A 24,333-nucleotide genomic window follows, 5' to 3' on the forward strand; every position below is an offset into this window, starting at 1 on the left:
AATGAGATTCCGTCTATGAAAGCACTTTTAAAAGTCCAAAGTTTTCTCCAAATGACAATTTAGGAAAATGTATAATTACCCATGAATGGTTTAAGAAACAGAGATGTATACTGGAAGGAAATTAGCAGTTTATGATATTCTCTTTTTTTAATTATTTAATGTTTTTATTTATTTTTGAGAGAGAGAGAGAAACAGAGCATGAGCAGGGGAGGGGCAGAGAGAGGGGGAGACACAGAATCTGAAGCAGGCTCTAGGCTCTGAGCTGTCAGCACAGAGCCCGACGCGGAGCTCGAACTCACGGACCGCGAGACCATGACCTGAGCTGAAGTCGGACGCTCAACCGACTGAGCCACCCAGGTACCCCTATAATATTCTCAAATGTGAATTAGAACTAATTTCTGGTTCGCATTTATTACTTAAATGATGGCTTTCTCCAGTCACTCTGCATATTTCAGTATTCCATAAGCACATTATCTTCTCAGTGGGAGCATTTAATTTTGAATTTTCCACCAATTAAGAACAACAATAACCAGTTTGGGGTTACTGGTGGAGAGATGCAAGCATGCCTTAGTTCATTCATTTCCTGTTCTAAAGCAGAGACTCTGGCCAGGATACAGTGGCATCCTCTGTAACCCTATACTCTAGTTGTGCACACACAGTACTTCTCTCAAGTACAACACAGGTCCTTGGTTGGTCGACTAACGTGTGTTTCCCTGCTGACACCAACGTCGAATTTCTAACTTAGAAATGTCAGAAGGTAAAAACTCTCAACCTTAACAAAATAATTGGAAGGCCTGGATGCTGAAGTTTAGAGCAATTTAAAAATATCTCTTAAATCTTCACATAAGCATGGGGATACCAACCTTCTTTAGAGAGTCACAGGGTTCTTAACCTGGGACCTCCCTGAGGCTCCCAGGGATCTGTGAAGTCCTAGGATGGCATGAAAAAATTTTCTGTTTCTGCATTTTCGGGGAAGATTAAGAAGAGCTCTCATCACATACTCCAAGGTGTCTGTGGTCCAAAGAAGTCACTGACAGTGAATGGTAGAAAGTAAAATTTGAGGTCTTGAAAGGTTTTATTACCGAACTAGAAGCAAAAATGGTGAGAGCCTGAAAGAATCCTAGAAGTCATCTAGCCCCAGCCATCATCTTGCAGGCAAGACAAAGAAGGCTGAGCAAGAGAGGGGCACACAACCCTAGTTTATTAACGTGACCAGTTAGAGCAGCTGGGACTCCAGACTCTCGCTTCCTAGTCTAGGACCCTTCAACTACCTATGATCCCAATCTTTCCTTTGGCTGTTGTTTAAAAGTCAGATTTTGTTTCATGTCTCTTAAAATAATTTTTCTGTGATGTAGAAACCTAATTATAAGAGATACCTACTATTTGAAAGAACATAAAACATTTTATAATTATGGCCTTAGGCATCTGTTGTTATGAATAAACATTGAAAGACTTTCATTTGTGGATTAAAATTTGTTTTTATAAAAACGGCACTCGAATGATGGATATTATGCTTTGAATTCTTGTTAGGTTTTCTTCCTGAAAAAGATAGTTTGTGTATGTGCCACAGCACATGCTCACATGGTGAGTATAATTTTTAAGTAGCTTTGTTGTGTCTATTCCATTGTGAGCACATTTTAAGCTTCTCTATAAGTTAGTATTTCATTTGCACAGATAAACTCATTGTCTCTTATATTAACTATGAGTTAGTGGATGCTCCTTTGTAATAGTCATGAAAATTTCAAACCAAGATCATGTAATGCCAAATATTACCAAATAAATATGTTTCTACTTAATGTCTGATTATTTTGAATTCTGTCTTTCCAAATTATCAACAAAAATACTGCTGAAAGCATGGCATTCATTTATCTGAATTCTCAGATAAAAGTAAGGCATTTAATATTTTCAGTAAACCACCTAAAATAGTCATTCCTTTTTAGAAGGAAATGCTGAACCAAAAAAAAAAAAAAAAAAAGGAAAGAAAAGAAAAGATATTCTAATAGTAAGTTATCCTAAAACGTTTAATCCACTAATGTTCTATGATTTAAAACAAATAAAATATGGTTAGCCTGCAGCCAAAAAAAAAAAAAAAAAAAAAAATTCCTGGGCATGAATCACTGCTTACATTCTTTTCCATCCACAAACAATTTCGTTTGGGAAAGTTGCCACATAGTATCGACAGTGACAACAAATGGCATTGTCCCGTGAACATCTGTTTCCGACTCCCACACTGATACTGCAGGCTGAGTACTTAGGAGTTAGTTGGTCTTCACAAGTTGCTGAGCCACAAAGGAACTGGAAATCACTGGTACGTTGAGGTTTTATTATTGGAACACAGGAAAACTTTATCATCATGCTGGGAAGTTCTGTATCTTTTGAAATATTGGAACCGGGGTTATGTTAGCACATTAAACCATGCGGAAGACTACTTCTGAAGAAAAGGGAGAAAAAAAATTGTTTCTTGTCTATTATGTCCTTGGGTTGAGGCTCCCACTCAATCTTCATATAACTTCCTCACCCACCCACCCTCAACTGAAAACTACTTTGTTTCTGAAAGATGTTATTGAGTTTAGTTTCTTTTTTAAAATTAAAAGAACTGAATACCAAAGAAATTGTAAGCCAAACATGATAAATAAACACTATTGTTTCTTAACCAAAAAAAAATCAAATGAAACCAGAAGAGCTTTTATATACACTTGTATTTATTCTAAATTCAAACTACCATGCTTACATTTTCCGGGAACCTGGCTGCAGAGGGCTCAAAAAGACTCCTGGCTAGTCTATCCACGTCTTAGTTCAAACTGTTAAAAAGAGGAGGGGAAACACCAGCAGGGAGAAAAGCCAGCATGAATGGGATAAATGGAGAGGTGGACACAGGACACAGACATGGGACTTTTGCAGTTGAACCCGTAAAGGTAATGGTTTATGCTAGCCCATCAATAAACATTCAAGTGCACAGGACAGATATCTGTTCTGTTTTACACTTTTTCCGATTGGCATTTACTTTTAGCAAAAGTAATACTGGAAGTGAAGATTATTCGCAATGGTAATTCTAAATCAATGTGTGCTCAAATTATTTGCATAGTCAAAATTAATTTGCATACTGCTGAAGCAAAGAGGCTTCCCTTCTTTTCTGTTGTTGAAAATGGGATCACATATTACAAAAGTGGATGGGACATGGAGTCAAGATGGGTGGGTGGGACATGTAGTCAACATCCAACTTGCATGTACTTTTTAAAGGTTTCATTCTAAAAAGACACTGGAACATATTCTGTAAGATATTGTTTATCTAGTTTGACATTGCATATAGCAGGCACACAAAAATATCTGTTGAATGAGTTGCTAAATGAAATAATCACAGAGTTGTCCGGTCATAGGAAAATAATAAATTTCTACTGGAGAGAGGTAATTCTAATACTACCTATTTTGCCTAGAAGATAATCTCTTTGGGGGCACCTGGGTGGCTCAGTCGACTGGTTAAGCGTCCAACTTTGGCTCATAGTTCGTGGGTTCGAGCCCCCTATCAGGCTCTGGGCTGACAGCTCAGAGCCTGGAGCCTGCTTCAGATTCTGTCTCTCTCTCTCTCTTTCTCTCTGCTCCTACCCCATTCATGCTCTGTCTCTCTCTCTTGCTCAAGAATGAATAAACATTAAAAAATATTTTAAAAAAAAGAAGATGATGTCTTTCATCAGAATATACCTATAGTTTGTGAATAAGTGATTGATTTTTTTTTTTTTAATCTTATTGGGGGTGCCTAGGTGGTTCAGTCGGTTAAGTGTCCAACTCCTAATCTCAGCTCACGTCATAATCTCGTGGTTTGTGGGTTTGAGCCCCATGTCTGACTCTGAGCTCAGAGTGAGATGCCTGCTTGGGATTCTGTCTCTCCCTCTCTCTGCCCCTTCCCCATGCACATGCTCTCGCTCTCGCTCTCTCTCTATCCCTCAAAATAAACAAATAGATAAAATCTCTTAAAAAATAATCTTATTACTTCATATCCTGAAAATCACCAAAAACATAACTATTTAAAAAATAATTACTATCATTACTATTTATGGCAAAACATGTTCAAATTTGGAGAAGTTAATCTTCATTTAATTCTGGTCTATACCAATTAAAAAATAAATAAGTAAAACAGGGCTAAGCGTCTAACTCTTGATTTCACCTCGGGTCAAGATCTCACAGTTTGTGAGTTCAAGCCCAGGTCCAGCTCTGCACTGACAATGCGGAACCTGTTTGGGATCCTGTCTCTGTCTCTCTCTCTCTCTCTCTCTCTCTATCAAAAATAAATAAATTTTTAAAAAACTTAAAAAAATAAAACAAAAGTACTTGAAATTTGTGTTTCTGTCACTTTCAATTACAATTTCACAGTCAGTTCTTAAATAATTGTACTCACAATTTAGTTATCAAAAAGAAATAAATTAATGAACAATCAGAAATGAGAAGTAGATCTATAATATTCGTTCACGTGAGTCCTTTTGTTCTAAAAAATAAGATAAAATAGAAATGTTTTCCGAGGGCTCCTTAAGTAGACAGAGTTCCTCTGCCCTGTGTTCTCACACATATCAACTCTATAATATGTTCTTTGTGAATTCTGATTATGTGTTCACAAGTCTGCTCCTTCAGCCACAGGGACCAGGTATTTTTATTTACTTTGTATCCCTATTGGCTTAGCACGATGCCTGGAATATTGGGGCTCAATATATGTTTGCTACATTAATCAATCAGGAAACTGTGGGCCAGGGATAAATGCTTTGACCAAAGTCATAGAGCTCACTGGCGGCCCCGGTAAAACTGAGACCTGGCTCCTTTCCAGGGCTGCCCACCCTGCAGCAACTTCGAGGCATCGACAGATCGTCCATAGATGTAATCTGATAATAGTAACCAAATAAGTTGAGAAAAAGGCAAGCAATCAGTGCTGAGTTTAGTAAGGAAGTAAAGACAGAATTCTTCATCACACCTTGTGTCACCCAGAGGAAACATCAGCCTGCCAATTTTACAAACATGCCGGTAAAAGAATTTCCTTGGCAAACAGACAGCATGGAAATGTCCTTTTTAAAAATCAATTAACCCCCTAAATTCATGAGCTTGCTAGAAACATTTCCTATGCCATGGAATATAAGGCTCAGCTAGATGCTCTTCCCCTTTCTATTTCTGGAATCTTCTTTTGTTCATACAAGCTAATAATAGTGGCAGAGTGGGGGGGGTTATTTATAGTCCAGAAAGCAGCATGACGCTGTGAACACTTTATTCATTTATATTTCCTGTGTTTATTGTTACCTTACCTTTTTGGTAATTTAAAGTGTTCCTCCAAGATTTTATTTAGTAACAAATTACCTGTAAATAGCTTTTCTTTTAATATATGAAAGCCTATATTTAGACTCAATAAAATATTTTACTCCCATTTCCGTATTAACTAAAAACAGGTTTCTATGGGGGGAGGGGTATAAAACATTTTTCCCGCAAGTTTTATATGAAACCTTATTATTTGACCTTTAGGTGTTTTGCTTAAAATATTTTCACGTATGTTATAGATCGTGCATTCTCAAATCACTCAAGTTTTGTCTTGCTATCAAAGCAAAATTGCTATTATAGCTAACCCGCCATTAATTTACTAATCAGCAGACTATAATTGCAAAAGATATCTGATTGCTACATAATAGGGTTAGAAAATATATTACTAAAAAAAGTGCCTCCTTCCGCTCCCCTCCTCTTCAAAATGCTTTCTTGAATACAGGGTCTCTATAAGTGGTCATACCGAGAAATCTGCTTTGAAGCCATTAGGTTTCCTAGTGTAAGAAGCATCCAAAAGTGGAAAGACTTATTTTTCCAGATTCCTTCTATTCCTTCCCCTTGAGTTTTGATAAGTTACATCCTATCCCTTTATAAGTACTTCCTTATCAAAAGGGTTATACCAACAATGGATCAAATCTTTCCTCGAAGACAACAAGAATGTATATGCTGTCAACCTAACTAACATCCCATATCCATTGAGCCCTTTATTCCACAGCATAGACTGTTTGAATCACAAATTCAAACGGCAGATCATCTGGATACATCTCTTTTTAAATTGATCAACTTAAGATCTTCAGGGAAAAAGAAAATCCATTAAATATTATAATTGGCTCTACCTCCAAGTAGTGAGATGCTGAGCAACACAGGTGGTCCAGGCTCTTGTGGTCTCACTGAATATCAGCTCTGCTTTTCAGCACAACCTTAAAATCCACTAGAATGGAGACAATTAGGTTTTTTTTTTTTTTATCTGAAATAGTCTATTTAGAAAAACAATCGCCATTAATTATAGCATTCAATCTTAAAAGCTCTCTTTGAATAAAAATACTTTTTACTCCCCTGCTCTAAAACTGATGGAACTGAAAGAGTCAGGAAAAGTGAGGGCAATTATGGAGACATTCATTCACCGCCTCTCAATACGGGATAATCTAACAACTGGATTTGCCCTACACTCAAATGTACTAGAATAATAGAGTTTGGGCACCGATGTTAGTTTAAGTGCCATTTCATTGTGTTTTTACCGAATGTTTTGTTTTGGCAGGTTAAACTAAAATAAATACTCTTTACTTCAGAAACCTTGGTAAAATATTACATCTGTGCAGCAAAGTGCTTTCAGATCTAAGCTAATTATTGATATATTAGAGTTTTTTCTACCTCCTCAGGTGAAGTGGGATAGGGCTCAAAGCTGTAGAAAAACCAAAACTTCAAAAGCAGGTGAAATAGTATTTGGTGGATATTAACTCCTCTCTCGGAAAGCATCCTGTAGGATACATTTAGTTTAGCAATCAAAAAACATGAATCAAAGTGGTTCTACACAGGATGTGACCGATCTCTAAATTCTTACCAGTTAGTGATCTGGGTATGTAATTCTTTCTTTCTTTCTTTCTTTCTTTCTTTCTTTTTTTTTTTTTAAGTTTATTTAGTTTGATAGAGACAGACACAGGGTGAGTGGGGGAGGGGTAGAAAGAGACAGAATCTCAAGCAGGCTCCTCATTGCCTGTGCAGAGCAAGGCTCGAACTCACAGAACTGTGAGATCATGACCTGAGCTGAAACCAAGAGTCAGATGCTTAATGGACTGAGCCACCTCCCAGGTGCCCCAGGGTAAGTAATTCTTAACCAAAGAAGATGACTCAAAAAGACCACCTCATAAAAGGCTATGTACTGTACATCTAGGAAAAGTAGGGAGTTTTGTTCTCATTTCAAAAAACAAATTTGTTTTTCACTTGCTCTTACAAAGTATGCCAACGTGTTTCAACTATTCCCTACAAATTCTTCCAGAATTCTCCCCTTCACTTGAGAGCCTACATGCAAAGACTGACACTCTGGTGAATGAACATCGTCACTGCTCATGTCCATACATCATCAGGTATGGTGCCTTTTCACAGAGCAAAAGCCAGCAACCTAAACCAGCTCTAATTCAGACTTATTTATATATCCAATTCTTAGAACAGACTTTCTATTAAATGTTATTATGCAGAAAACAGTCTATGAAATCTCCTAATCACTGTATTGAAAGGATATTCTTGACTTGTAAACTATTTAAAAGTAAAAATCAAAAGACACTCCAAAATATGTCTTGGTTCATAGAAGTCATTAGACTGCTTTCTCACTCCCATTACTTTTCAAACTACTTCCATCCCTTCATTCAATTAACATATACTCCTTCGGTCCCAGCTACTATTTATTTATTTATTTATTTATGTATTTATTTATTGCTTTATTGAAGTGTGGCTGACATTGAGTTATAAAATATTTTAAGTGACTATCGTGGTGATTTCACATATGTATATTGTATGAAAGAAGTACAAATGAATGTGTACACGTGCAAATCAGAAGACTTTTACCTGCAACTAATGAGTTTAAGCTTCAGAAACTATCCCATGTCCAGGCACTTCTAGGCTCTCCAGGGATCCAAGCGATTGTACACACAAGGTCTGTTTTTCGTAAACACAAGGTCTGTTTTTGTAAAATGCGCAAAAGAGGAGATATTTTTACATTTTTTTTCATCAAGAGCTTCCTAAACTGCGTAAGCTCCAGGATCCACAAAGCTGGGTTCCATCTCTGCAAGTGACCACTGACGGGCTAATATGTGAACTGGCTAGAAGTTTTTCAACTGCAAACATATCAGACAAAATTATACCACTCTTTTTCAATGCCTAGAAGTAAAGTAAGTAAGGTGCTAAGTAGTGGAAAACCAAGACCTTTTGGAATATCAGGAGACTGAAGAATTCTAATAGATGAAACACTCATTATTAACAACAGGGTTATTAATTCTGGTAGGACATATTTATGCTCATTTACAATTTTGTAGGTGAATCCCTGGATTTGTTTTATAAACCAAACCCTGCCCCTGCTCTGCATTGAGAGGAGAGAAGCATTGGAAAGAGCATAGCTTGGATATTCTGTGTTACTATAGAAAAGAAAGTTGTAAAAGTTTTTAAAAGAACAAAGAGAACTAAAGGATTGGAGATAAAGCTTAGAAAGAATTTTATTCTTATTAAAAAGGACTATGGAGGAAAACAAACTGGGCCTATGTCCAGGCACTGACCTCAAACTTTGGGTCAAATTCTTCTATAGAATCCACATTGAAGTAAGAAAAATATTTTTTTGAGTGTTCATTTATTTTTGAGAGAGACAGAGTGCAAGTAGGGGAGGGGAAGAGAGAGAAGGAGACACAGAATCCAAAGCAGACTCCAGGCTCTGAGCAGTCAGCACAGAGCCTGATGCGGGGCTCCAGCTCACCAACTGCGAGATCATGACCTGAGCCCAAGTTGGCCACTTAACCCACTGAGCCACCCAGGTGCCCCAAAAAATACTTTTAAAGGTAGTATTCTACACCTTTAAATCAAGGGCTCTGGGGTGCCTGGGTGGCTCAGTGGGTTAAGCATCAGAATCTTGGTTTCTGCTATCAGTGCAGAGCCTGCTTAGGGTTCTGTCTCCCCCTCCCTCCCCCTCCTTCCCCCTACAACCCCCCCCCCCCCATGCTCACCCTGGCAAGCTCTTTCTCTCTCTCTCTCAAAATAAATAAACTTAAATCAAACAAACAAGGGGTCCAAAGTTCCCCTCTTACTTCAGAAGAGCTCGGAGCCAATCTTACAACAAAAAAAAAGTCATGTGGGGCAAACACTGTATGTTCTTGGCCGTTAATTTCCTGCGCCGCTTAGATTGAATTTGCAACCTGGTCAGTTTGGTCAGCATAGGGATCCAGCCTCAACGAGACTCTTCAGCCTTAATTACTGAAACAAGTTTGGATCCCTTTAATGACAGAATATGTTTAGGTTTTCACAAAGCAGCTAAAATAAAAGATTAGGATCAAGTGGAGGGTAACCTCATGCTTTGACTATATTGACAGACCCAGAGGGAGTGACGTATACCTGCACAAAGGATTTAAGGTGTGTATAAAACAATGTCATGGCTGCTGTTAAGCTCTGACATACTCTGTAGGATTGTAGAGAGGAGCTTGAATTCTTATCTAAATGGGGTGGTTCAGCTGTGTTCTCTTGAACAAAAATAGGGATCAGAATAAATCAGTAGTTCTCAAAGGAGACATCAAAAGACCAAGGCTGGCATCTGAAACTATGTGTTCAGAAACTTTTAAAAAATGTGCAGTCCTTGCTACTGGAGATTCTATGTTCCCCTTCTCAATAAATGGCTCGCAATGGCTTATGCCAAAAACCTAAGTCTTCTTGTGTCATCTTTTTTTCTCAAAGCCCTTTTTAGCACACTGTCAGCTTTATTTCAATCCACTTCTCTTCCCATCTCCACTGTCGTGCCCTGATCTCAGCTACCATAATATCCCTCCTGGTTTGCTGCATCTCCTACTTCCATTCGACCCATTTCCCGCCAGTAGCCACAACAACATTTTTATAATGAGGATTTGATGGAGTCTAAGCCCTACATGAGCTGGACCGTGTCAAATTCTTTGACTTATCAAGAGCCACTTCCCCCCCTCCCCCTGCCCCCGCCATTGCTGACTTCTACCCCCATTAGCTTTCCTCATGTTTCTTGAAAACACCAAGCTAGTTTCTACCTCAGGGCTTTTGCACTTGCTGTTCCTATACCTGCACTTCTGTATCTCCCTCCAGATTTAGCAAGCTTAATTCCTTCTTGCTGTTGCACTATTAGCTCAAGTATCAGCTCTTCATACCACTTCTCCGATTTGAAGAGCTCCCTCCCTCCCCACACCCTACTACTCTTTTATGCTATCAGTTCTCAGTATTTTTATTGGCTTATCATCTGCTTCCCTCCCATGAGCGCTAATAAAAGCGATACCCTCATGGATCTCATTTACTACGGTATCCCCTGGTCTAGAATAAGACTTGGCACATAGTGGGCATTTAATGAACATATGCTGAATGGAACAAGGAGTAATTCATCAGGTTGGAGGTGGGACCTAGGCACAAGTAATTTGCTCATGTGTGATCACTTTAGGTACACTGGGCAGACTGCCCCCCTTCAATATGTATATAAACTGAAAGGCTGATTTGGTGCCATTAAATAAATGACTAAGACATAAATAGCAATAGACATTTTGAGGTTAAAAATTTTTTTTAACCATCCTGGTCAAAAAATATGTTATTCTGGGGCACCTGGGTGGCTTAGCCAATAAATAAGCATCCGACTCTTGATTTAGGATCAAGTCATGATCTCATGGTTTGTGGGTTTAGGCCGCGTGCTGGGCTCCGTGCTGATAGTGCAGAACCTGTTTGGGATTCTGTTTCCCTCTCTCTCTGCCTCTCCCCCAGTTGCTCTCTATCACTCTCTCAAAAATATTAAAACATCCTGTTTATTTAAGTTACACACAAAACAAGGACCAACACCTCAAATATATACATATCACCAATAAGTGAATTTTACCTAGAGGGAAAAGGCTTGCTTGAAAGAATAACAAACATAATTATGTCAAAGATATCAACCACATACCTTCTTTACAACAACAAAATTTAAGTTATACATAAAAAGACCATGTTGGAATGCACCATCCACTAAATGCTGGGATGCAAAGGAAAATCTATACCAAAACCAAAATCATGAAATAACACAGTATACGCATTGTCCAACAGTTACCATGGTAGATTTCCCATACCTCTGGGTCTCCTGTACTTAAGTTCCTCTGGAGGCTTCCCTTTCATTTGAATAAAATCCATACATAAGGACTTTATGTAAGTGCCCCTGCTCACCTGTCTAACTGTACTCCTTGGCACTTCCCTGCACACTCAACCCTCGGCTATAGGAATTATTCACAGTTCCCCAGAAGCACGATGCCAGCACTTCTGATTTTGTACGTGTTCTCTGCTAGCAATGCCTCCCTGACTCCCCTCACTCCCACTGGCTCACCTGGTTCACAATTCCTGCTCATCCTCCAAGACTCTCCTCAGATATTACCTCCCCCCTCCCCTACGCTGGGTTAGGTGCCCTCCAAAGAGCTTGCACTATATTCTGGGCAAGTCTCCCTCCTTTTCAGTCAATATTGGACTAAGGCCATGTTTCTCAAGGGTTGGCTTGTTGTCTATGAGAATTAAATTGCATTTTTCAGTTCAAATATAATCTTAAACATTGGTATAAGCAAAGTCAGGATCATCTGCATGCCTTGCACAAGATTTCCACGTTAGGGTTTGCCATTGTATTTTAGTGCTGCATCAATGCCAAGGAGTTCTACTTTAATTGAGAAAAGTGCCCTGGAGGGCTTAACGTGTAGCAAGACTGCTTTTGTTTTTATCTCTAGCAAGTTAGCATAGAGATAGACAGACAGTAGGAGCTCACTAAATGTTTGATGAATGAGCTAGTGAACAAGTGAATTACTAAATGTATAAAAACTGAATCTGACCTGGGGTGCGTGGGTGGCGCAGTGGGTCGAGCGCCAGACCTCAGCTCAGGTCATGATCTCACGGTTCGTGAGTTCAAGCCCCACGTCAGGCTCTGTGCTGACAGCTCAGAGCCTGGAGCCTGCTTTGGATCCTGTGTCTCCCGCTCTGCCCCACCCCTGCTCACGCACACTCTGTCTCTCTCTCAAAAATAAAATAAAACATTAAAAAATAAATAAAAACAAACCAAAATTGAATCTAACCTAATCCTAAATCATAACAAATTATTCATGCCGGGAATGTTTTAGGGACAGCTTGAGAGTGTGACGCAACCCTAAAGAAAAATGCTATATCCTTGTGAAATGCAGACATAGTGTGTGGATGGTTTCGAAAGCTACACCTTCAGCTGCACCCATCCAAATATATGACTGCAATGAGGTTACGTTTTCAGGATTGCAACATTTCATTGATAAAAATCATAAAAGTAATTCTCAATGGTCAAATAAGACTCCTTCAAAACACTCATAACTATGAATCCCAATACAGGAGTGCAAAATATGAATGCTTTTAAAGCAAGTTATTCCCCATAAAAGTGAACCAGAGCTATTATTTCCACTGTAAATATCTGACAGGATTTGAACCTAATGTAAACAGCAATGTTTTTGTGCCCAAGCATTTCCACCACCACCACCCTCCGCCCCCCTGCTCCCCGCCCCCCGCCCAATTTACTTGCCAATGGATCCAGAATATTTTTTTCTCCAAAGCTGGAGCAAGAATCAATTAAAATATATAATAACGTGTTAACTAGCTAATACAGCAGTTAACATTAAGGGGCGTTTCAGGCTTCCGAGTTTTTAGCAGCAGACCTGTTCTTTCGTTCACTCTGTAAGATCTATAATTGAAAGAATACCATGAGAGACGCCTTTCATCAGCTCCCCGAGTTACATTTCCCACTTTGATAACTGCACAAGGAAAATCTAAGGCACTTCAAGCTACCCAATTACATTTGATTAGCTAGTCAAAATAACATAACAGCTTTTCATCACCCAAAGGAAAACTTTTGAAGAATTCTATTGCCAACACTTCTGCAAAAACACTAATCCATATCATTATTTTACAAGGGGAAATGTAGTAAAAAGTTGTGGTTTTTGTTTTGCTTTGTTTTGTTTTTAAATTAGGCAACAAGCAAAGCCTCTTATTCATTGCAACTTTGGATCAAAAAAATCGCAACTGTGATGATCAGATATGTGTGGTAAAGAAGCATTTGTAGTGATTTTAGAGTAGGCAGGATACAGTGGTCAAAATAAAACAACGAACCTTAGAATGAGCCAACATTTCAGAGAACATGCCTGAAAACAGGATATGCCCTCAAACCCTTGATATATACACACAAGTTCTGCCAGAGAGGACTACTTGGGTGCATGTAATTATTTTCTAGCAAATGAATGTGGGTGTGTCTGTATAAAATCAGTAACGTGAATTAAGAAATCATTTAAAACATCATTTTGAGAACTGTCAGATTACCAAGAATGTATATTTAATGTTGCTTAAAAGACAAGAGGTATATGTGTTGCCTTTACCACTGAGGAGTCTGTCTCCCTCTAAGTCTTGAGTGCATTAATTCAACATGTATCCTGTGTTTTTACTGTGTTTCATTCCCATAAAAATGTTTTTAATTTAAATGAAATAATTATACTGCTCTCCCAGGTAAAATATTCTGTAAACAGGGTATTTAGAAATGTGATAGTCAATTCATAGAAGGTGGTCTTGCTGTAGACTTTAAAAACCAACACTATGAACCATTGATGAAAGGCCAGTTACGCCCATGCTCCCAAAATGAAAGACAGAGGCCTGGTGCCTTTAAAGGCACCGGTGTGAGGTTACATTCTGCCTTTGCAATGCTCTCCTTGCACAATGAAGGACAGACTTTGGACCTATTGGCCAATTATTCTATCTGTCATGTAAAGAAAAAGCTTTCTTACAGAATTAGAAGTCGGATCAAGTTTGGTTGTAAAGTTAATCCTGAACGTTGTGTAATCCTAGTGACATTTCTAAATATTCAAGATAATGTGGTTTTCTTTTAGTTTTCTAAGAGAAAAGTGAACAGCAGCTGTGCCCTATAGTTCTGTCTACTTCAGACTACACATATTTCTCCTCAAAGTTTTTGGCTATTCCTTCAGAGTACACCATACATGAAAAATTCATAGACTTGGTCATGGTAGGTCAACAACATGGCATTTGAAGTTGATTTCCAAGGAGGAAGTTAAACGTGAGGGAAACATTGGTAACCATCTGTGGGACTATGCGGAGATGTGGCTAAAACACCTGAAACAGAAGTGCCTTGCCATGCACAGAAACTCTCTTCACTATCTGAAAGCTGGAAGACTATGAGAGATACAGAGGACTCATACATACTCCCTTTGCTGAACCTGTAGCCATAATATTCCCTTTTGACCTTTAAAGCTGACCTGCTACCCCCAATAGAAAATGCCACAGTGCGGAAGTCACCTTGCACCATGGAAGAACTAGATAGAAGTTCTATCTACTATCATTGAATACACTCCATTCCTAGGGCCTAGCTACCCAACTATTTTTCTTGCTTTCTCTATCCCTCCTTGCACCTACAGAGCTCTGGTCCCCTCACTGCTCCACATTTCACTTGAGGCGAAAATGCACATACAGCCAAGGGGGCAACTATGTGGTCCCTGAACCACTATGCTTTACAAAGTACAGTAGTCCTCCCTTCACGATGGTTTCACTTTCCCCAGTGTCAGCCATGGCACAGTGCCTCCATCATTCTCCTCACTTCGTGTGATCACATAGGCATTTTATCATGCACATCATCACAGGAATGGGGAGTATAGTACAGTAAGAGATAATGAGAGAGAGAACACGTGCACATAAGTTTTATGACAGTATATTGTTATAACTGTTCTGTTATGACTAGTTGTTGTTAATCTCTTACTGTGCCTAATCTATAAATTAAACTTTAGCATAGGTATGTATATGTAGGAAAAAATAGTATATTTGGGGTTCAGTACTATGTGCAATTACAGGCATCCACTGGAGGTCTTTTCCTCTGCAGAGGAGGGGCAGGGTGGATGGGGGGAGGGGCACTACAGTAATGTAGTCAAATGCCTTTGAGAAGCCGGAGGCTTAAAAAGGGAAGGCAGAAAAGTGGAGTGAAAAAAAAAAAAGAAAGGCAGTCTGGACAGAAAGAAAAGAAAAGGAAAGGTGGACGTGGAAGGCAGTGGAGAATGAAGAAATTGACACAGAAGATAAGAGTGTCTCCAGAGATGGTGGCCAGGCCCCAGGCCGCTGGCTGGCTGAGCTTGGCCTGGTGCACGGAGAACACAGAAGTGCAGCCGGAAGTAGGTTTTAAGTATCAGTCATGTAAGAAAGACTCAGCTGCTGGAATCGGTGATGCAGTGTGGGTCGTTGTTCTTGAGTGTGGGTGGTGTTCTTGGGTTAGAGATTAATGTCTTTAAAGTGAAGAATAGCTTAAAGGCCCAATGTCTATGCAGCCATTCTGCAAATGGATGTTGAGCCCTCAAAGATTTGTATGATCTACTTCCCAAGCTGTAGAAGAATAAGTCAGAGCAAAGTCATTCTTCACTTATCTTGGAAAATAGAAAGACCTATTTTACCTCAGAAGTTCAGAGGGCAAATCCCTTCAAAGTGTGTTCAGGGGTGTCACACATGAGTCATGTTCTCAGAGTTTTTTACCTGTTACCTGACTTTTGTAGGACAGAGGATATGGCGTTCAGAGGGGGACCCAGGGGGCATAGGGACTGAAGGAGCTCCACTTCCCCAACACCAAGGAGCTAACCTGGACAGACTTTCCATAAGATCTGTGAGCAATTTGTGTGCCCTGATGGGTAAGTTCAAGTAATGCAGTAAGCAGGTACCATAATTATTCTCTGAAAACAGGTGGGCAACTTCTTCTAAGCAGACAAACTAGCCAAACAGCTTCTAGTAATTATGCAGCAGGAGCTGGGACAATGGAGGCACTGGGGGGGGGGGGGGGGGGGGGGGGCTACCAAGTGTTCCTAAACTGGGAGCATGAGTGGGCTCTAGCCTGTCACTGCTTCATTCTACGCCGCCTCCAGTTACAGTCAGGTTTCACACATGACGGTTTAGAGGCTCTGGAGTGGGACTCTTCAACCAAAGGCAACCATGACCCCCTTCTGATGCTAACTTACTGAACTGTTCAGTACTTTCCATTCCTACAATGTCCTCATCTAATTAAAAAAGACATAATTTGCACATCCTTGGGCCAATTTAAGATAAAGCAGGTTGAGGGTAACAGAGGTCCTTTAAGACCTATTGTAATGTATACAGATATGGGCACAGTGATAATGGCTACGATTATAAAGTACTTTACAGTTTACATTTTTTGTTTTAATGACAGCATTACCACTACTATTAATTATGTGACTCGGGGCAAGTCAGTAGATGTCCCTAGGTCTTAGTATCATCTGCACACAGGTAATAATAAAGCCTACTGCACAGGGATCAATTAGTGTTAAATGAGATAACACATGTAAAGTGTTATCAACCTTTACACATGTAAAGTGTTATCACCCTTTACACATGTAAAGTGTAACAATTGTCTGACTCATAGTAAAGCTCAACAAATGGCAGCTATTATTATCATCCATTGTCCAAACTCTGTAGTCAAGGAAAACTGGAAGTGTTTGTCTGTGACCTTGAGTCTTCTCTAAACTCTCACCTGTTAACGTTATCCCACGCCTTACGTGTAAACTACCTCTCAAGGTTTTTTCCATGTCTTTGTTTTTTTTCCCCATCTTTCTCATTCCTGCCCCCTGGAAACCAAACTGATTCAAGTATCTTGGTTAATTTTGCTGGTACTAACAGATTAGTAGACTGAAAGGACTGGTTGGTTAAAAAAGAAGGTAAGAATTTTTTAGTAATCAAGTAACTCAGTGTCTCTATGGGCTATTATGATCCCTAGCATGAGAAGGGGTGGATGGATAGCTATATCCTCTGGAAAGAACATGTTATGTGATGGCAATGGTCCAAGTCTTTACTCAGACTCTCTCACCAAAGGGAGACCTTATACTATGCTCACTTCAGAGGGCTTTCTAAGGGATCAAACCAGAAAATGGCCTGAAAGCACCCAGTACTATAGCAAGCAAATAACGAGCACCCAATAACGAGCACCCAATAAAAGGGACTTCTCTTCCCCTTCACCGTCTGACCTTGAGCACAGCAAGGAAAATGTTGATTTTCTTCCTATTCTCATTGTTCATTTTTAGACACCTGACAATGGCCAAGCCAGTTAAACATGGATTTCTTGGGTGTGGCTGGCTATTCTCATGCTCTCCCCATGATTCTAGTAGATAACAAAAAGATTAATAGGAACAGGAAGCTTATCGGTGTGTGAACAAGCAAACCCAGTATGAAGCTATGATCATCACTACTAACACTCCTACCAAATATCCTGGCTTCCCATGGAGGATATGTTTGCATGGAAACCACCACACTGAAACCAAGCTTCAGGAAGTTAGAGTCTAAACTGAGTCTGTATTTCTAAATGCATACTCACAGAATAAAGCAAAGTTAATACTTCTAAAAAGTAAGTAAGTGCAGGGTGCCTCGGTGGCTCAGTCAGTTAAGCATCTGACTTTGGCTCAGGTCATGATCTTGTGGTTTGTGAGTTTGAGCCTGACATCGGGCTGTCTGTCAGCATAAAGCCTGATTCAGATCCTCTGTCCCCCACCCCCCACCCCGCCCCTCCCTGGTTCATTCTCATTCTCTCTCTCTCTCTCTCTCTCTCTCTCTCTCAATCCGTTTCTCAAAATAAATTAATAAATAAACGTTAAGAAGTAACTACAAACTGAGGTGCCCGGCTGGCTCGGTCAATAGAACATGCAACTCTTGATCTCAAGGTTGTGAGTTTGAGCCCCATGTTGGGTGTAGAGCTTAGTTAAAAAAAAAGGAACTGCAAACTATGAGGACAAAAACAAGGGTTGACAGGAGCTGGGTAGAGAAAGGCCTTGACTATGAGAAAGAGCACAGGAGAATTTGGGGAAGTAATTTATATTTGACTGTCCACTAAAGAGAGAGTTTAGGGAATATAAATTATACCTTAATGAAAATAATTAGCACATAGCAGTTTCAGGGTGCCTGGTGTACTTTCTTGACATCCTTGTCAAGAACAGAGAAGGTAAAGACTACATGTTTTCACAGTCAGGTGGACATTGTCAGCTGCCCACCAAAGAACTAGCCATAGGAATAACAGGTATTGACTGAGAAGAGTGGTTTCATCCAGTGGGTAGTGAAGAAGAAAGATTAAAATACTGGATTCCTTAACTGATAATAGACATGTATACAGTTGCACAGGCATAAGCAAGTAAGCTTAGAATAATACAAATCTTAATACCATCAGCCAAACCAGAGGCTTCCCTTCTAAGTCTACCTGGAAGAAATCATGGAAGCAGATGTCTGACACCTGAAGAGACCTGACAGACCATCGAGTCAAACCTGCCAATTCCAATATTCTCTCCAAATTCACAAGTTCAGAAGAAAACTTCCATGCCCACCTCTGGTGGAAAAAAAGTTAGTTTTCCCATTTCTACCTACGTAGGACAGATTTCTTTCATTCCGACATCTTTTGAAGAGTAAGTAAGATGGTGATAAATGTTTTCGTTCTCCTTCAGTTAGAAAAATCTCTCTCCTCTTGAGTGGGAATCACTTTGAAGTTTGTTTCCTGCATATCATCTCCTCCCAGGAGTAACCACTTGGCATCCAGAGGAATGAAAAGACAGTGCGTGTGAAGTGACTAACTATAACTCTGGGAAGCCACAAGAGCAAGTGAGGAGGTGGGAAGGGATGCTGGGATTGGACAGTAAGTGAATGTGGAAAGACCCTATGCAGGGGCTTTCTCTATGCTCCCCACCACTACCCTACATGCATATAGAAAAGGGCTAAGTAAGCTTACTAAAGAATCTAGCTTAAAATTGGGGCAGATCCAATGAAATCTCAGAGTATAAACCTGTATTGGTTAGGAAAGGTGAACGAAGGCTTGGGAAAAAGGACCTAGAATGTTCAAAAGAAATAAGTAAAACTTTGCTCAGAAAGCTTCTGTCATAGACCAGAGAAAAGAGAAGGTTTAATCCTACTCTAGCCTTTGGACAAAACTGCGCTTAGAAACTGGCTTCGGCGTGGCTGAATTCCTTTGGCACAAACTCCCTGAGTCTCTGAGACCTATTTTCCACAGAAACGCCAGTTATGTGTTTCAGTCAGGATTAATTTAGAATTTTTTTTTTTATTCCTACTTGTATCAGAATCATTCATCGAGGGGAAGTTCTTATATATCCATTCCCAGAATCCTCTTAAGACATCTGGTCTCATTAGAAGATCAAATAGATCCTCCAGATTCATTAGTTGTTCAACAAAGTGGGAATTATTTTCTCACTGCTCTTGTGTTCGTGAGATGTTTAAGACCCAGATGAGAGAAAAATAACAAAGAAAACATACAGTCTTCTTGACTCACAAAGACAGATCTTTCAGCAGCGTGAGGAGATCTTGAATTTGCTCTTAATTTTGAAAAACAAGGAAAAAAGTCAAGATTATCGGCCATTGTAAGATAGACTCGGTTTAAAAATTAGAAAGTTCACAGGATTTAAGATATTACCTCAGAAAACACTGCTTACACTTTTATAATTACTGGCTCATCTATCACTTGATTACAACCATGTATTCTCTTTCTGCATATTTTCACAAACATGCATAAAAAGTAACCCATGCTGAATATGCCTGGCATTGAGTAGAACACAAGATATGACTGTAGTTAACCATTTAACTGCTGAGCACCACCCATATGTGGTTGCTGACCCAGATTCTCCCAGACGGTATACTATGTGTAGAGGGTAAGATATTAAAGGATGCTCCGGACACGCTTTCAAGGCTCAGAAGTGCTAGCTGGTAGATCTACCCTACTGAATGATACCCCTGTGGCCTGAAAGAATTATTGTAGCTTTCTAAAGTGACTCATTCACTCCCAGGGGGTTGGTTGTCTGGGCTCAGAGAAAATCTGTCTCACTGATTATTAGTGATTTAGTAATTGGACGGTAGTGATGGACTTCTGATAACCTAGAGATCTGCTTTAGCTTCACTGGCAAAGGCCTGTGTTTTCAGGGTCAAAGGTTACACCGTCTGTGTGTGTGTGTGTGTGTGTGTGTGTGTGTGTGTGTGTGTTGGAGGTGGAGAGGGGGACTGTACAAAGTACTGCTTTTCTGAATCTGCCAGTCCCAGTTCTGACTGTATCATCCTGAGCAAGTCACAATTCCACTCCTGCCTAAGTTTCTTCATACGTAAAAGCAGGAGGTGGGTCAAATGATCACCATGTCTTCAAACTCTGGAAAATCTGGTTTCTAGGCATGGCAACTCTTTTGATGCACATGTGCTGTTTTGAAAGCTGCTAGTTTTGTTTGTTTGCTTTTTACTTTTGTTTTTTAATGTTGACTTATTTTTGAGAGAGACAGAGACAGAATGCGAGTGGGTTGGGGCAGAGAGAGAGGGAGACGCAGAATCCGAAGGCAGGCTCCAGACTCTGAGCTGTCAGCACAGAGCCCAACGCGGGGCTCGAACTCACAAACCGTGAGATCATGACCTGAGCTGAAGTCAGACGCCCAACCGACTGAGCCACCCAGGCGTCCTGAAAGCTACTAGTTTTGTAATAATGATTTTGTCTTTCTCACACCAGTATCTTGGATTAGAATTAGAATTGTCCCTTACAGGTGTAGAGAAAACAAACAGCTCACTTACGTTTCCTCTATCTCCTCTTCCCTAATCATCTTCCAGCTGTGAAACTGCACACTTTCTATGAGTATACTGTCCTTTTTTCTTTCTTTCTTTCTTTCTTTCTTTTGCTGTTTGTGTCCTATTTCATTAACTGTGATGTTGGGAGTTGTAATTTCCTCTTTCTCATGACGATATTTTGAATTGGACCTAGAATATCTTTTTTGCACCTTGTAGACATGTAGAAAAGCAGAACAACCCACCAAATCTCCTCTGGCCCTTCTGTTCTCTTAAATAGTAAACAAATGAAATCTGTATTCCTTCCTTTTATACATGGTGGAGAGTGTAACTTGTCCTGGGAGACTGAGCCAGGGGTCATTTGCAAAATTGCTTTATTATGCTATTACTTTCTGGGAACAAATAAGTGACTTTTCGTCTTGGGATTGTAGAGATACAAGCAATCTGCCCTATTAGTATATCACTTGATGGGTAATTTGCTGTGTTAACAAGAAAAAAAAAAAAAAAGACAGGTTTAAAGGGGAGCATTCATCTTCCCAAATGATATTTAAAAATCACAACTTTTGCAGGAAGATAGGGTTTTGCAAACTATAACTTCAGTGGCCTTTCTTTTTTAATAGATATTTTTGAAACTGTCTTATCATAAAATCTTTGAGAGGAAATTATAAGTTTCAGAGATGTCTTGGAGGCCATGCCAGGGGAAAGAGGCTTTTTTCTGGACTTGTTCTTAGCAATGCCAGGTAGGCAATGCCCAGTGGATGGTCCACAAAACCTTCCCCAGAGCAACATCTCTTGAACTGCAGATCATGCCTCATTAGTGGGTCATGCAATCAATTCAGTGGGTGATGACTGGAAAATTTTGAAAACATGAAGCAAATTAGACTAAAGCAGAATAGAATAGAAAACATCAGAGCGCATGGCATGGAGAAGTTCGTGTAATGTCTAGTGAAAACTTTAGTTTGTTTTGTGTGTGTGTGTGTGTGTGTGTGTGTATGAGAGAGAAAGAGAGAGAGGGAGAGAGAGATCTGTTTTGGTACACCAAGTTCCAGTGTAAAATACATTCTTACTACAGGTCACAGTTTAAAAACTTGTATTTCTAGGGGCACCAGGGTGGCTCAGTCGGTTAAGTGTCCAGCTCCTGATCTTAGCTCAGGTCAGGATCTCACAGTTTGAGGGTTCAGGCCCCGCATCGGGCTCTGTGCTGATGGTACAAAGTCTGCTTGGGATTCTGTCTCTCCTCCTCTACCCCTACCCCACTTGTGCTCACTCTATCTCTCTCTCTCAAAGTAAAGACATACACCACAATACACATGTTTCAATGTGGGCTCCCAACAACTTACTTATTTGTGACAAGGTAAATTTATAAATGAAAAGAATACAAATTCTTCTGAATGTGAATAGTTACCTTCCAACTCTATATTTAAACTGCCCCTAAGTTATTCTGAATTCTACTTTGTCTCTGAAAAATACTTCTATTGAATCACTTTTCCACATCAGCCCAAGGCAAACTGGAAAGTGGGTCAAATTTGTCTTCCTCTTATGGGGGTGCTTCCTACCTCTTTTCCTGGGGCGCCCCCACCAATGTTTGTACTTTCTTTCCCTTTCCTTTTTTCAAAGCATCTTCTCATGAAAGACTGATAAATGCATTAAACAGTATAAATGACTGATGATGCTTTACTATAACTCCATTCCCAAAGGTATTTATATTTTAGCCAAATATGAGACCTCACACCCTATAAAATAATCTTGTAGAATTTAGCTGCAGGGCAAGGAAAAGAGAAATGTGGAGAGGAAGAGTGCTTTTGTAGCACCCTTCAGGTCCTAACTGTGGCTGGCGCTATTCCCTTCCAATGTCTCCTTTTTGACACGTAAATGATATGCATGATTTCTTTCCCCGGGGATTTGGGAACTACAACTTCAGCTGCTTTTCTTTTTTTAATAGATATTTGAAACTGCTTATCATAAAATCTTTGAGAGGAACTATTTTATGTTACTCAACTTTGTATTCATCTTACACCCACCTTACTGCCTGGCAAATTTTACATCTTTGATTAGTAGTAGTTATGACTGTGTATTATGTAATGACACTACTTTCTAACACATGTGGTAACATTGTTTCCCAATGTCAAATTAGGAAGAAAGCCCAAATGCATGTTTTTATGCTGAATATGAGATGGTGTTATGTAAAACTGACACACACTTATCACAAAACCACAATAATAACAATTTTTAAATTACACTAATAATTTATTGAGTATAAAATATATGCCAGGCTCCCAGTACTAAGTATTTTGCCCACATAGTCTCACTTATTCCTTGCAAAACCTCTTCAATGAAAATACTGTCATTCCCTGTATACCCCCTGCACCATAAACAGCACATGTACAATTTTACAGATGAGAAAACTAAGGCTCAGAGATTGACATCCTGCCTATCAAGACAGTTACTGAGTAGCAAAGAAAGCCATGACCCAAAGCTAGTCCACCTGCCTGCAAGGTCAGTTTTGCTTTCCTCGCTTTTACATTCACCTAAAATTGTCATTTTCATTTTCATTTCAAATACCTTACCTGTTGACTGAAGGACAAAGCTGTGAATGTAATAACACCAGGAAGTTTCCTTTGTTTGTTTTTGTTTTTAATGAAAAACACTTTGATTATCACAAGGTGGTTACATACTCGGAAAACATCTGGCCTGACGAGCTAACTCAATACTTTCTGCTTGTCGTCTCTGCAGTCTAGTATCTATCTCCACCTTCAAGCCATCTTTAAATGGAAAGATAAAGGACAAGAGAGTAAAGAGCTGGACAGGTGGACAGTCTCAACAGCATTGTGGTAGCATTCTACCAACTTGTTTGGATCTGTTCAGATAACTTTTGTTTCCCAGTACAAATCAGTGCTTAAGGACATCTGCTATGAAAAGCACCATCTTCCATTTGCACACAGCTTCCATATTCCCTAGTCCATCTAGACAGACAGTTTTTAATGGCCACCCTTTACATTAAAGGTCTGCTTTGTACTGTCCTCCTCAAGAGTTTTAAATCTCCTCCAAAAGTCCTAGGTGATCAGAAGCCACAGATGTCTAGCAGCCTCATCTACTCCTGTGACAGTAAAAGGAAGAAATTGGTTTTGTAACAGATACACTGAGAAATCAAATCCAGGATTCACTTCTGCTCTTGGAACAGAGAATGAAACCACTGACGACCATGTGTGCTATGGGAGGTACTCTTAGATTCCAAACTTCTATAGCACTTTCCCATATTAATTCAGTCTTAAGTTTCAGGAAATAAAATAATTATGTAGTTAAACAGAGATCCTTATACAAACAAGTACCGTGTTTACAATGTAGCAATCCATTAAAATCAAAGAGAGGCATAGATTATGAGAACTAAAACCTGAGCCAAGTAGACTAGCACTCACCATTTGCCCAATCCCCATCCAATGACAGTAAACATCCTATTGGAATCTGCTCAGAAAACAAAGGCTTTACCCACCTAATGTCAAGGTAAACAGGTAGTAAAAACCCATTTTACACTACTAACTGGTGGTATCATTTTCACTCTTTAGGGTCTAAACACAACTAAATTTTGGTATTTTTTCTTTTAAATTGGCACCAATATACTACAGCTTTTTTACTTGATAATTTTTAAGAAGTTCACTAGGTACTGGTTCACGTTGACTTAAATTTTATAGCCATAAACCATCTGAGTTAGAGGGAATAAAGACATTCTACTATTCA

At 39.5% G+C, this 24,333-nt stretch overlaps 1 protein-coding gene across 5 annotated transcripts in view; it reads right to left on the reverse strand.

Moving 5' to 3' along the window:
- NR5A2 (nuclear receptor subfamily 5 group A member 2) overlaps positions 1 to 24,333 on the reverse strand; it is a 138,047-nt gene that overhangs the window by 92,708 nt on the left and 21,006 nt on the right. The window lies entirely within an intron of this gene.

This window comes from Leopardus geoffroyi, chromosome C3 (genome assembly GCF_018350155.1).
Source record: "Leopardus geoffroyi isolate Oge1 chromosome C3, O.geoffroyi_Oge1_pat1.0, whole genome shotgun sequence".
Classification (NCBI taxonomy): Eukaryota; Metazoa; Chordata; class Mammalia; order Carnivora; family Felidae; genus Leopardus; species Leopardus geoffroyi.